At 42.4% G+C, this 14,432-nt stretch overlaps 1 protein-coding gene across 1 annotated transcript in view; it reads right to left on the reverse strand.

The window, feature by feature from the left end:
- Positions 1-13,254, reverse strand: part of LOC124045860 (vang-like protein 1) — a 66,170-nt gene extending 52,916 nt beyond the window's left edge. The window contains exon 1 of the mRNA XM_046365602.1: positions 13,017-13,254. The gene's annotated coding sequence lies outside the window, so the exon portion shown is untranslated. The remainder of the gene's footprint in view (positions 1-13,016) is intronic.
- Between the last annotated feature and the right edge of the window lie 1,178 nt (positions 13,255-14,432).

Raw genomic sequence — 14,432 nt, forward strand, 5'->3', positions numbered from 1 at the left:
GAATTTGACTACCTTCATGACTCGTGACCTCCGGAGTGGCGGTAATACGGTCACGTAACAGCCCTAATAGTGACTGGTTGTGTTTATAAGGTAATACATTTAAAAGTTAAATTACAAATATTTAAACTCTATTGATGCGTTATGTAAAAGGAGTTAGAATGCACGTTAAGTTTTCCTGAATAATTGGGCCTGCTGGGAGCATAGGCCTATATGGTTACACTATATAGGACATCTTGAGAGAATGATGATCGGCAACAGATCGGCACATAAGTACCAGAAGTAAAAATACTGCCAAACTGTCCTGTGTCTTTCTAGACCTTATAATCTGTTGAGAGTAGACCCACAACTGACCCAAATAGAATGAAACATTCAAATAACGGTGCTTTTGCGCCAATATTCAAATGACATTTCACTGCCGTTTACAGCCTAGAGTAGAATTGTACTCTTATGATCACTAGAAAAAAATAAACTTTATTTATTTTTTAAGGGAGAAAAAAAAAATCATAAAACAATAAAAAAAAGTTGTACTCCTTGTAATAATACTAAGTAACCTTTGTACAACACCTAGCGACCTCACCTAGAGATTTTAGCCTTTTGCTATTGTAGTGAACGGTGGGGCAGTGAATACAACTCGGTTCGCTGGTGTGAAAGACAAATACCCTACGCATTGTTGCAATAGAGTTAACTCACCTTTTGGGAGTTGTAACGTCTCTCATATAGCGAGGCTTGCTACGCCGCCCTCTCCGTACTTGAAGGCATGTCCCTGTCCTTCAACTCCCTAACACATCAGAGCTGTGCCCTCCAATGGCTGCATGTCCCCTATCCCACTTCTGACACCAATGTAGCAAATGGCAGGACAAGGAAGTGAAACTGGGTCACTGGCGTGAAAGGCAAACACACTATGCATTGTGCAAATAGGGTTAACACACTTGGTAGGAATAGTATCATTACATTTTGGTCATCTAGCAGACGCACTTATCCAGAGCGACTTACAGGAACAATATTAGGGTTAACTGCCTTGCTCAAGGGCAAATCTATAGATTTGTCACCAAGTCGCCTCAGGGATTCGAACCAGCCACTTTAGGTTACTGGGCCAACACTCTTAACTGCTAGGCCCTCATCCTGGCTCATATAGCGAGGATTATGATATTATAATGATTTTGGAATTACAGTCACCAGGATTTGAGTCCTAGTCAGAGTACCTCCCTAATCTATTATATTGGTGTCAGGTGTTGGAGAGCGCCATTGAAAACATGTGCCAGCCAAGTTATAGTCACAGTACATTTGTGTTAGGCTTGTGGTGTTTCAGTAAGGTTTCTGTACTGCACATTTGTTTTGCATTCTCTGCCATCACATGTGCACCCAAGTGAAACAAATCATCATAATATCATTCGGCCAGGTAGGCCTACTTTGCAGTCAACATTTAATTGGGAAGGTTTATGAGGAAAAACTTTGAAAATGACTGTTGTTGCAGCATGCATCAAGGATATTTAGAGCCGATAGGCTTTATAAATGTATTGAAGTGTTTACTAGCATATTTGAGTTGCTATGTCCCATAAATTAAATCCAAATCAATTTAAAGTACCTACAAAATGAGTTGTGCAGCAGAAGGAAGGCTACAGATACATTTTCCCTTTTTCTGTTTGCGATTCACAAATTATTATTTTGATTCCCATGATTCACCGCGATTTAACTGAACCCCATCTACTACAATGGTGAAGCATACCATTTAATTTGTCAAAAACATTTAAAAAATAATAATAACTAGATTTTGGAACATTGCTGCGGGGACTTGCTTCGATTCAGCGACAAGAGCATTAGTCAGGTCGGTCACTGATGTCGGGTGATTAGGCCTGGCTCACAGTCGGTGTTCCAATTCATCCCAAAGGTGTTTGATGGGGTTGAGGTCAGGGATTTATGCAGGCCAGTCAGTCAAGGTCTTCCTCACCAATCTCGACAAACCATTTCTGTATGGACCTCTTTGTGAATGGGGGCATTATCAGGCTGAAACAAGAAAGGGCCTTCCCCAAACTGTTGATTCTGTGCTTCTAACTTTGAGGCGTCTAGAATGTCATTGAGCTGTCCCGGAACTAAGGGGCCTAGCCCAAACCATGAAAAACAGCCCCAGACCATTATTCCTCCTCCACCAAACGTTACAGTTGCTACTATACATTGGGTCAGGTAGCGTTCTCCTGGCATCCGCCAAACCTAGATTCGTCCGACGGACGTGATTCATCACTCCAGAGAACGTGCCTCCACTGCTCCAGAGTCCAATGGCGGAAAGCTTTACACCACTCCAGCCAACGCTTTGCATTGCGCATGATGATCTTAAGTTTTTGTGCGGCTGCTCGGCCGTGGAAACCCATTTCATGAAGCTCCAGACGAACAGTGATTGTGCTGACGTTGCTTCCAGAGGCAGTTTGGAACTCGATACTGATTGTTGCATCTGAGGGCAGAAGAGTTGTACGTGCTATGCGCTTAAGCACTCTGTGGTCCAGTTCTGTGAGCTTGTGTGGCCTACCACTTCACGGCTGAGACGTTGTTACTCCTGGATATTTCCACTGCACAGTTACAAAACTTACAGTTGACCAGGGCAGTTCTATCAGGGCAGAAATTTGATGAACTGACTTGTTGAAAAGGTAGCATCCTATGGTGGTGTAACATTGAAAGTCACGGAGCTTCAGGGCTCCTGAGTGGCACAGCAGTCTAAGGCACTGCATCTCAGTCCTAGAGACGTCATTACAAACCCTGATTCGATTCCAGGCTGTATCACAACCGGCCGTGATTGGGAGTCCCATAGGGCGACACCCAATTGGCCCAGCGCAGTCCGGTTTAGGGTTTGGCCGGGGTAGGCCGTCATTGTAAATAAGAATTTGTTCTGAACTGACTTGCCTAGTTAAATGAGGGTTAAATAAATTAAACAAAACAAAAACGCCATTCTACTGTCAATGTTTCACTATGGAGATTGCATGGCTGTATGCTTGATTTTTACACCTGTCAGCAACGGGTGTGGCTGAAATAGCCAAATCCACTCATTTGTAGGGGTGTCCACATACATTTGTATGTATTGTGTATTTGCTATAATTACATTTCTGTATGTGGTTATGGTTCAGTGGACTGGGCAGACATTCATGAGAGCAGAAAGTGAAATTAATGTAATATAAACACTCATTCGGGTGTTTATCTAGGATTTGCACTGAGACTCAGGGTCAGGGAGCCAGTGAAGCAAGGTCAGGGGTATAGGCATATTTATAGCTTCCTCAGAGATGCATTTACCCATACTAATAACAGTAATAGCATGCGTCTTTAAAACTTCTTCAGGATTGGTGGGTCCTCTGCGGGACGGTTGAGCTAATGTAGGCTAATGCGAATAGCATGAGGTTGTAAGTAACAAGAACATTTCCCAGGACATAGACATATCTGATATTGGCAGAAAGCTTAAATTCTTGTTAATCTAACTGCACTGTCCAATTTACAGTAGCTATTACAGTGTAAGAATACCATGCTATTGTTTGAGGAGAGTGCACAATTTTGAACATGAGAAGTTATTAATAAACAAATTAGGCACATTTGGGCCTAGCAGACGCACTTATCCAGAGCGACTTAAAGGAACAATATTAGAGTTAACTGCCTTGCTCAAGGGCAAATCTATAGATTTTTCACCTAGTTGGCTCAGGGATTCGAGCCGAGAAAAAGAAAGAGAAAAAGAAAGAGAAAAAGAAGACGAGATGTGTGCGGTGGTGGCATTCTCACTGCGACATCACCAATTCCACTTAGGTGGCCATTCATCCATATTGCTTTTGAGGTTGGCATTGACTGTTGCCATTTTGAACAGAAATGCAATGGTTCATTGTATCAGTCTAAAACTCTGCACATGCACTGCTGGATTCTCGCAGCCAAAATATATATTGCACCTAGGCTGGAATCGTACATTATGGCCTTTCTCTTGCATTTAAAAGATGGCAGAAAAAAAAATATACAAAAGAACAGTGGTTTTTTTTCTTTGTATTATCTTTTACCAGATCTAATGTGTTATATTATCCTACATTCCTACAAGCTTCAAAGTGTTGTTGCCTTTCAAATGGTACCTAGTATATGCATATCCTTGCTTCAGGGCCTGAGCTACAAGCAGTTAGATTTGGGTATGTCATTTTAGGCAACATTTGAAAAAAAAGTGCCGATTCTAAGAAATGAGAGAGACATTTACAGTGTAAAAGGTCCGTTAGGTCTAGCACTGTGGCGGTCATGACATGTTGTCAGCCAGTGATTGGCAGTTATTTGCTTGACAGTCTCACGGTAACTGACCATTAATTATCATAAACACATTTAGCATCTCCTGGCTTCCAAACATAGCCTACAAGCCACTGATGCAGACTATTGGATTTATTAGACTTTTTTTTAAATGTAGACGTTCCATAGTCTACACCTTCACAATACATTCATTATGTATTTTAGACAGGTCTAAAGAAACATGATATAAAGAAAATGTAGTCCATTTCAGAAGAACAGAATAGCATACTCCTTGTCCTTATGTTAGGTCCTGATCTGGCTATACCATATGGCTGTGGGCTACATTAGTTCATTTAGCAGACAAGATTTTCTTAGAATTCCATGGCATTATATTTTAGTATGAAGAGTACAATAATTATTGAACATAACTGAATAAAATAGGATGTTCTCTCCAAATTATTTCTGGAGGGAGTGCACACATGCAACTACTTTGTGTTAAGCCATTAACAAAGAAACAGGTCTTCCTATTCCTAAAATAATAATTATAAATCCCTCTCCCAGCTGTGTGCTCCGAAGCACCTCTCACTCACATAGCTCAATCCTTATCAGCCAATGCCTGTCACGTGATCGAGGCTTTCTCACAGGCTCCAATTTTTTATTCAATTTTTGAATACATTTGCATTGATGTCAGAGTGACAAGAATGCTGAGTACCAGGCAGTTAAGCAAGTTTGATAGGCTAATAATGTCCATCAGCAGCATCAGAGCTTGGAGAAATTGAATTACCGTGACTAAACGGTCACATGGAATTTGACTGCCGGCACAACTTGTGACCGCCGCAGTGGCGGTATTACAATCACCGTAACAGCCATAGTTAGGTCACTCTTTAACCTTTTCCCTACAGATGACTCTCATCTTATGTAATCAGTTACAAGGCCAGGGAATGATGTGATATATGTGTGCGTGTCTGTGTGGACTTAAAAATGTGTGTGTGTGTGTGTGTGTGTGTGTGTGTGTGTGTGTGTGTGTGTGTGTGTGTGTGTGTGTGTGTGTGTGTGTGTGTGTGTGTGTGTGTGTGTGTATAATATACATATATATCTTTGTACTCATTTGCCAAAGTTGTACAGTCAATTGGCCCATAGACAGGGTAGAGGGGAAGGGAGTGTGATCAGAGAAGCCAACACATTCAGCTGTATCCAGCATGGCATCATCTTGTGTGGCACACGTTAACCTAGCCTGCATGGATCATTGGTTACCATGGCATCCACACTGTGCCCTCCCTCCCCCACCCCTATTAGCCCCCCTCCCCCTCTGAATGCCCTGCTCTGATGGTGACAAAGTGCCAGGCATTTAGTGTGTTTGTTTGTTTAGAAGTCAAACATATGCCTATACCCACCACCCCATCCTAAACACAAACATATGTACTGTATTCACATGTACAACAAACAAAGTAAATGAAAGAAGACAGAAACACAAAAACCCCAAAACACACTTAGTAATAAACCAAAAACACACTTAATAATAAACAAATAAAAACTCCAAGGTAGATATAGGAACACAGGAGGACATACACATACAAGCACGTGATGAGGCTTAAGTCTGTTGGAAATTAAGTAAATGGTGACAGAGAATCTTTGCAGGGCTATTTATAGAGAAAGCAATCTGGCCATGGACTATAGATAAGCCTATAACAGCTGTTGACTAACAATACTGCAGTGTACAAACACACACAGGGGGGGCTTTGGGCAGTGTGGGGACAGAGAAAGAGTTCACACCATGAAGCCAGACATGTCTGACAGTGTGGGTTACCAGTGTGAGTCAAATAAAGCCAGAAGCATAGAGCATAACCTTTAAAACATATACAGCTCAGGATACATATGGTTAAATGTAATGCATGTAAACTCAGCAAAAAAAAAAACGTCCTCTCACTGTCAACTGCGTTTATTTTCAGCAAGCTTAACATCTGTAAAGATTCAACAACTGAGATAAACTGAAGAAATTCCACAGACATGTGTCTAACAGAAATGGAATAATGTGTCTCTGAACAAAGGGGGGGGGGGGGGGGGTCAAAAGTAACAGTCAGTATCTGGTGTGGCCACCAGGTGCATTAAGTACTGCAGTGCATCTCCTCCTCATGGACTGCACCAGATTTACATTTACATTACATTTAAGTCATTTAGCAGACGCTCTTATCCAGAGCGACTTACAAATTGGTGCATTCACCTTATGACATCCAGTAGAACAGTCACTTTACAATAGTGCATCTAAATCTTAAAGGGGGGGGGTGAGAAGGATTACTTATCCTATCCTAGGTATTCCTTGAAGAGGTGGGGTTTCAGGTGTCTCCGGAAGGTGGTGATTGACTCCGCTGTCCTGGCGTCGTGAGGGAGTTTGTTCCACCATTGGGGGGGCCAGAGCAGCGAACAGTTTTGACTGGGCTGAGCGGGAACTGTACTTCCTCAGTGGTAGGGAGGCGAGCAGGCCAGAGGTGGATGAACGCAGTGCCCTTGTTTGGGTGTAGGGCCTGATCAGAGCCTGGAGGTACTGAGGTGCCGTTCCCCTCACAGCTCCGTAGGCAAGCACCATGGTCTTGTAGCGGATGCGAGCTTCAACTCGCAGTGGAGAGAGCGGAGGAGCGGGGTGACGTGAGAGAACTTGGGAAGGTTGAACACCAGACAGGCTGCGGCGTTCTGGATGAGTTGTAGGGGTTTAATGGCACAGGCAGGGACAGGCAGATTTGCCAGTTCTTGCTGTGAGATGTTACCCCACTCTTCCACCAAGGCACCTGCAAGTTCCCGGATATTTCTGGGGGGGAATGGCCCTAGCCCTCACCCTCCGAGCCAACAGGTCCCAGATGTGCTCAATGGGATTGAGATCCGGGCTCTTTGGTGGCCATGGCAGAACACTGACATTACTGTCTTGCAGGAAATAAACGCACAGAATGAGCAGTATAGCTGGTGGCATTGACATGCTGGAAGGTCATGTCAGGATGTGCCTGCAGGAAGGGTACCTCATGAGGGAGGAGGATGTCTTCCCTGTAACACACAGCGTTGAGATTGCCTGCAATGACAACAAGCTCAGTTCGATGATGCTGTGACACACCACCCCAGACCATGACGGACCCTCCACCTTCAAATCGATCCCACTCCAGAATACAGGCCTCGGTGTAAACGCTGATTCCATCGATGATAAATGCGAATCCGATCATCACCCCTGGTGAGACAAAACCGTGACTCGTCAGTGAAGAGCACTTTTTGCCAGTCCTGTCTGGTCCAGTGATGGTGGGTTTGTGCCCATAGGCGACGCTGTTGCCGGTGATGTCTGGTGAGGACCTGCCTTAGAACAGGTCTACAAGCCCTCAGTCCAGCCTTTCTCAGCCTATTTCGGACAGTCTGACAATGTGTAAAAATTGTGCGTTCCTGGTTTAACTCAGCAGTTGTTGTTGTCATCCTGTACTTGTCCCGCAAGTGTGATGTTCGGATGAACCGATCCTGTGCAGGTGTTGTTACATGTGGTCTGCCACTGCGAGGACGATCAGCTGTCTGTCCTGTTTCCCTGTAGCGCTGTCTTAGGCGTCTCACAGTACGGACATTGAAATGTATTGCCCTGGCCACATCTGCAGTCCTCATGCCTCCTTGCAGCATGCCTAAGGCACGTTCACATAGACGAGCAGGGACCCTGTGAATTTTCTGTTTGTGTTTTTTCAGTCAGTAGAAAGGCCTATTTAGTGTCATAAGTTTTGCTAACTGTGACCCTAATTTCCTACCGTCTGTTAGCTATTAGTGTCTTAACGACTGTTCCACAGGTGCATGTTCATTAATTGTTTATGGTTCAGTGAACAAGCATGGGAAACAGTGTTTAAACCCTTTACAATGAATATCTGTGAAGTTATTTGGATTTTTATGAATTATCTTTGAAAGACAGGGTCCTGAAAAAGGGACAATTCTTTTTTTGCTGAATTTGTGTGTGTGTGCGTGCGTGTGCGTGTGTGTGCACGCGTGCGTGTGTGTGCACGCGTGCGTGTGTGTGCATACTAGTGTTCATCCAGTAAGTATTTTCATTGAGCTGGTTAAGATACCATACCACATGACTCATGAATCATCTTACCGGTGTGTTCAAGAACAAACAAAAAAACCTGCATTCACTTGAGATATCATCCAAGGTCAGAAAGCAGGAGGGAGAACATTTGACTAAGACATACAAACACACACACAGGTCCTACACATACAGTTGATATCGGAAGTTTACATACACCTGAGCCAAATACATTTAAACTCAGTTTTTCACAATTCCTGACATTTAATCCTAGTAAAAATCCCCTCTCTTAGGTCAGTTAGGATCACCACTTACTTTTAAGAATGTGAAATGACAGAATAATAGTAGAGAGAATGATTTATTTCAGCTTTTATTTCTTTCATCACATTCCCAGTGGGTCAGAAGTTTACATACACTCAATTAGTATTTGGTAGCATTGCCCATAAATGGTTTAACCTGGGTCAATTGTTTTGGGTAGCTACCCACAATAAGCTGGGTGAATTTTGGCCCATTCCTCCTGACAGAGCAGGTTTGTAGGCCTCCTTCCTCACACACGCTTTTTCAGTTCTGCTCACAAATTCTCTACAGGATTGAGGTTAGGGCTTTGTGATGGCCACTCCAATACCTTGACTTTGTTGTCCTTAAGCCATTTTGCCACAACTTTGGAAGTATGCTTGGGGTCATTGTCCATTTGGAAGACCCATTTGCTGCTGCTCCAGTTTCAACTGTTCTGCCTTACTATTATTTGACCATGCTGGTCATTTATGAACATTTGAACATCTTGGCCATGTTCTGTTATAATCTCCACCCGGCACAGCCAGAAGAGGACTGGCCACCCCACATAGCCTGGTTCCTCTCTAGGTTTCTTCCTAGGTTTTGGCCTTTCTAGGGAGTTTTTCCTAGCCACCGTGCTTCTACACCTGCATTGCTTGCTGTTTGGGGTTTTAGGCTGGGTTTCTGTACAGCACTTTGAGATATCAGCTGATGTACGAAGGGCTATATAAATAAATTTGATTTGATTTGCAAACAAGCTTTAACTTCCCTGACTGATGTCTTGAGATGTTGCTTCAATATATCCACATAATTTTCCTGCCTCATGACACCATCTATTTTGTGAAGTGCACCAGTCCCTCCTGCAGCAAAGCACCCCCACAACATGATGCTGCCACCCCCGTGCTTTACAATTGGGATGGTATCCTTCGGCTTGCAAGCCTCTCCCTTTTTCCTCCAAACATAACAATGGTCATTATGGCTAACAGTTCTATTTTTGTTTCATCAGACCAGAGGACATTTCTCCAAAAAGTACGATATTTGTCCTCATGTGCAGTTGCAAACTGTAGTCTGGCTTTGTTTTTAAATGGTGATTTCGGAGCAGTGTCTTCTTCCTTGCCGAGTGGCCTTTCAGGTTATGTCGATATAGGACCAGTTTTACTGTGGATATAGATCCTTTTGTACCTGTTTCCTCCAGAATCTTCACACGGTCCTTTGCTGTTGTTCTGGGATTGATTTGCACTTTTCGCAAGTTCATCTCTAGGAGACAGAATGCCTCTCCTTCCTGAGCGGTATGATGGCTGCGTGGTTCCATGGTATTTAATCTTGCGTACTATTGTTTGTACAGATGAACCCTTACCTTCAGGCCTTTGGAAATTGCTCCTAGGTATAAACCAGACTTGTAGAGGTCTACAATTTTCTACAAGAGTTCTTGGCTGATTTCTTATGATTTACCCATGATGTCAAGCAAAGAGGAACTGAGTTTGAAGGTAGGCCTTAATATACATCCACAGGTACACCTCCAATTGACTCAAATTACGTCAATTAGCCTATCAGAAGCTTCTAAAGCCATGTTGAAAGGCATATTCAACTTAGTGTATGTAAACTTCTGACCCACTGGAATTGTGATACAGTTCATTATAAGTGAAATAATCTGTCTAAACAATGGTTGGGAAAAGTACTTGTGTCATGCAAAATAGATGTCCTAACCGACTTGCCAAAACTATAGTTCGTTAATAAGAAATTTGTGGAGTGGTTGAAAAACGAGTTTTAGATTACTCCTAATTGTATGTAAACATAATTGTTTGTGAACTTCTGACTTCAACTGCACACACACACACACACACACACACACACACACACACACACACACACACACACACACACACACACACACACACACACACACACACACACACACACACACACACACACACACACACACACACACACACACACACAAGAAAGAGAAGAGAGAGTTTATAATAGTCACAAACACCCAAAACCTCAAATGTAAAGAGAGAGAAGCGAGCCGACACACTTTTCTGGTACGCAATCCAACCTCCGTGGTTCCAAGCCCCTTCATGCGAAATGAAATAGTAGCCCAAGTACAGTTCATCATGATTCAGGATGAGAGAAGGAAGGCTTGTGAGGCTTGAGAACTAACACTTGTCTGGTTGAATGGCTGACTGGATGTTTCTTAACAGGTAACAGGCTCAGGACATGCCTTTGCTCACCACTGTTCTGCCATTGAGAACGGCAGTTAACCCCCACAACAACTGCTGCCCGTTTAATGCAGCTGATTCAGAGGGGTTGGGTTAAATGTGGAAGATACATTTTTGTTAAATGACTAGGTATCCCCCTTCCCTTCTCTTTCCCCAACTGGTGTAGACTTTACAGTGAAACACTTGCTTAATAAATATATATATATATATATATATATATATATATATATATATATATATATATATATATATATATATATATATTTAGTAACAGTTAAAACATTTAAAATACGCAAGAATATCCAGCTATATCCAGGGAGTACCAGTATTAGATCAATGTGCAGAGATATGAAGTATTTGAGGTAGATATGCACATGAAGGCAGGTTAAAGTGACTAGGCATCAGGATAGATAATAATAAAAGTAAAATAAAGTACAAAGTAGCAGCAGCAAATGATGAGTGTAAAAGTGTATTAATGAGAGTGTGTGTGTGTGTGTTTGTAACGTGTATGAATGTATGTTTGTGTTGTGTCGGTATGCGTGTGTGTGTTGTCTGTTTGGGTTTTGTGTGGGAGTGTTAATGTAGTGTGCGAGTGTGCATATGGTGTGTATATATAGTCAGGTGAGTGTTCTTAAGGTCAGTGAATATAGTTTAGGTACCATTAATTGACTATTTAGCAATCTGGGTATTTAGCAGTATTATGGATTGGGGGTAGAAGCTGTCTCGGATCCTGGTTGTCCGAGAGTGGATGCTCCGGTACCATTTGCTGGACAGTAGCAGAGAGAACAGTCTTTGGCTGGAGTCTTTGGCAAATGTTCAAATCAAATGGTGCCTTCCTCTGACACTGGCTGATATAGAGGTCCTGGATGGCAGGCAGCTCAGCACCAGTGATGCCTCCCAAAAGAACACACAGTGTAGTAGGCTACCTCATCCATTATGAGTGCATGGCAGGTGACATGCAGCCACAAACTCTCCTGCATTGCCAGTGGGCAATGAGGGTCTAGAAAAATATATCGGCAAGATAAGGTCTCCAGCAACCTTATTCAATAAACGTGTGTGTTTATCACAGTGAGAATAAGGATAGGAAAGGGCAGGTCCCTTCCAGTAGAGGCTGCTGAGGGAAGGAAGGCTCATAATAATGGCTTGACTGGCATTTATGGAATGGTATCAAATACGTGGTCATGTGTATGATACCATTCCATCCAGCCATAATACTCCGTTTCAGCCATTAGTATGAACCTCAGCAGCCTCCTCTGGTCCCTTCAGTATGCAGCATGGCTATACAGGATGGATAAGCATTAGCCAACAACAGTGTAAACCGTGATCATGAACTAGATTCAGCCCGCGGGACGATTTTTCTTGAGCATCGGTCAGGGGGCCGGAACATAAAATAATTTGTAGACTGCAAATTGACCGCAAGAAGCCCAAACATATGTGGTATTTGACAAAACCTCATAATTTTCCAACCTTGATTACGTTTGAATACAATCACCTGTCTCTCTATTATGCGTGGGAATACTTGATTTGATACAGATATCCAAAATGTAAATCACTTGGATCGGCTTTCCTGGTGTTTTTAGTATTTTATGTCCAACAATAAAAATATAACAACAATTGTTCCTCAGACAATTTGGGGGGCTAAATAAAACCACGGGCCGCCAGTTGGGGAACCCTGGTGTAAATAGACCTCCTTCAAAAAGGGACTATAGCAGGCTCTTCCATCTGTACAATACTACTACCGCCACCAATAGTCAGTAGTGATGAACGGTAAATCTAACCCAAATGAACCCGCATCCGATCGATCCAACCCACGAGTTCAAATAAAATAGACGACTCTTTAGATATAATAACCACGGAAAGCTATAACACGGGCCGAATATCTGTTGCACCGGGTAGGCTACAGTTTCAGACAGGCACATGCACTGTCTCTGGTTTCGAGTGTTTCATAAATGACATGCCAGCCCCCATGTCACCGAGGAGTCGGCGAATTTCAAAGATTACGCAGTCAGGCCTACATTGTGACAAATAACTGCATGCATGAATGTACGGCGTTACATTGTAGCATGTTACATGAAAAGCAGCCATTTATCATAGCAGTGAGAAATAACATCCGCGTCAATGTAAAGTGTACTCAACTCGCGGCAGCGGTACTGAACTTCCGTTGTTGAGCCCCCGAATACCGCTGAATTCCGATGCAAAGCACAAATTAATTGGCAACATGACATCTACAATGCGCACATGCATCGCTAATAACTCACCTTTTTATGTTGGCGACATTCCTTCACTTGCGTTTTGGCGTGAAATACAAGCTGCTATGCTTACAGCTGGGCACACCTAGGCTGCAAATCCAACTGATCCAGAGGCGGTGTTGCTGCTTCTCCAGCAGATAGCTAGCAGCTCCGACCCGCTTGCTTACAGCTACACTAGGGTCCAAAGGGCTTGCTTTCAGCTGCACTAAGGTCCAACAGGCTTCCTGTTTAGATCAAGGCGGAGCTGGAGCGAATAACTGCTCGGAAAACGTACCTAAATCGAGGTATGAGAAATGTGTTGTACACCGATTTTTTCCATTATCCAAACTGAAAAGTTTGAACTACTGCTAGTGTTTAAGTAAAACATTTTATTATTATTTTATTTAACCTTTATTTAGCTAGGAAAGTCAGTTAAGAACACATTTTTATTTACAATGATGGCCTACCAAAAGGCAAATGCCGGTTTTGCAGGTTTTCCTACTTACAAAGCATGTAGAGGTCTGTAATTTTTTTAATCATAGGTACACTGCAACTGTGAGAGACGGAATCTAAAACAAAAATCCAGAAAATTACATTGTATGATTTTTAAGAAATTAATTTGCAAGAACTACAGGAAACGTATAATCTCTGTAATTGCAAACAAAGGTTTCTGTACCAAATATTAAGTTCTGCTTTTCTGATGTATCAAATACTTTTGTCATGCAATAAAATGCAAATTAATTTCTTTAAAATCATACAATGTGATTTTCTGGATTTTTGTTTTAGATTCTGTCTCTCACAGTTGAAGTGTACCTATGATAAAAATGACAGACCTCTACATGCTTTGTAAGGAGGAAAACCTGCAAATTCGGCAGTGTATCCAATACTTGTTCCCCTCACTGTATATATATATATATATATATATATATATATATATATATATATATATATATATAGGACAAAACACACATCATGACAAGAGAGACAGCACTACATAAAGAGAGACCTAAAGACAACAATGTAGCAAGGCAGCAGCATATGACAACAACATGGTAGCAGCACAAATCATGGTACAAACATTATTGGGCACAGACAACAGCACAAAGGGCAAGAAGGTAGAGATGACAATAGATCACGCAAAGCAGGCACAACTGTCAGTAAAAGTGTCCATGATTGAGTCTTTGAATGAAGAGATTGAAATAAAACTGTCCAGTTTGAGTGTTTGTTGCAGCTCGTTCCAGTGCTAGCTTGGATCTGCTGGCTCAGTGGTGGACAGACAGGGAATGGATTCTGGGGGGAGATAGAGGAAATGAGAGATGTGTGTAATAGGGGGCATTAGTGTGTAGGCAGTTATCAGCATGCCCCATATTTAGAATCTAATTCATTAATTAATTAGCAATTGATGCAGTGATGAGATTTATTTTTACCATTCAAAAGGATTGGTTT

This window comes from Oncorhynchus gorbuscha, linkage group LG01, assembly GCF_021184085.1.
Source record: "Oncorhynchus gorbuscha isolate QuinsamMale2020 ecotype Even-year linkage group LG01, OgorEven_v1.0, whole genome shotgun sequence".
Lineage (NCBI taxonomy): Eukaryota > Metazoa > Chordata > Actinopteri > Salmoniformes > Salmonidae > Oncorhynchus > Oncorhynchus gorbuscha.